Source organism: Teleopsis dalmanni, chromosome 1 (assembly GCF_002237135.1).
Source record: "Teleopsis dalmanni isolate 2A chromosome 1, ASM223713v2, whole genome shotgun sequence".
In the NCBI taxonomy this organism is placed as follows: Eukaryota; Metazoa; Arthropoda; class Insecta; order Diptera; family Diopsidae; genus Teleopsis; species Teleopsis dalmanni.
Genome location: NC_051846.1, coordinates 223,675,550 through 223,676,452, shown reverse-complemented (window position 1 = coordinate 223,676,452; position 903 = coordinate 223,675,550).

The window sequence follows — 903 nt, the reverse complement described above, 5'->3', positions numbered from 1 at the left end:
GGTGTTATTTATCTAATTTAGCTTCGCTGTATTTTTTTAAATATCTATCTATCATACGGTTGTTTTCTAATACAATTCTCAATTTTCGATTTTCTAGAGGTATGCAAAGCGGAGTGAAAGGAATCTTATGACAAATGATTCAAATACGTGCAAAAGTATATAAAACAAAGAGGAAATTACTTGGAAAAGCAATATAAGTATTTTCAATCAACAATTACTACTTGCGATTTACGGTGCTGTTACCTGGCTCTTCTAAAATGTTTATTTCAATGCATATATTTATGTCGGGTATTGGCTGCTCATTTAAATGACGTGAACACGTGAGCTGATATAGTAATTGAATATAATGATTAATAAGCAGTTTGACATTTGTACTGTGTGACTTTTTTACTTTTTAAAATAATTTACTATTTTATACATCTTGACAAATTTTGAAATGTATCATAGGTAAATAATCATAGAAATAAATAAAATAATCATCCAATCTGGTTTTACCGATGTATATCAGTTTTATTTCTCATCAAAGCACTAATTATTTTATTTACTAATTGAATTATGAAAATTTTGATATATTTATTTATGTGTTCATATTAATTTATTTTTAATTTATTCATAACATATATATGAGTAAATACTCGCACATTATTACCCATCTCAGGTAATAAAGATATTAATTATTTAATTAAATCAAAAGCACCATATTAATGAAAATAGATAACTTTATTACACCCTTTGCACATATGGTATGAAATGGGTATGCTTTGTTTGTAAAAGTATCTATACTACTGCGAAGGATACGCTAAACACCATATGCTCATATATTCTAAATCAGTAGAGAGCACTACATTTTAATGGTAATGAACTCCAACTCATGAAAGAAAATTTGTCGATTTCGGAATAAAA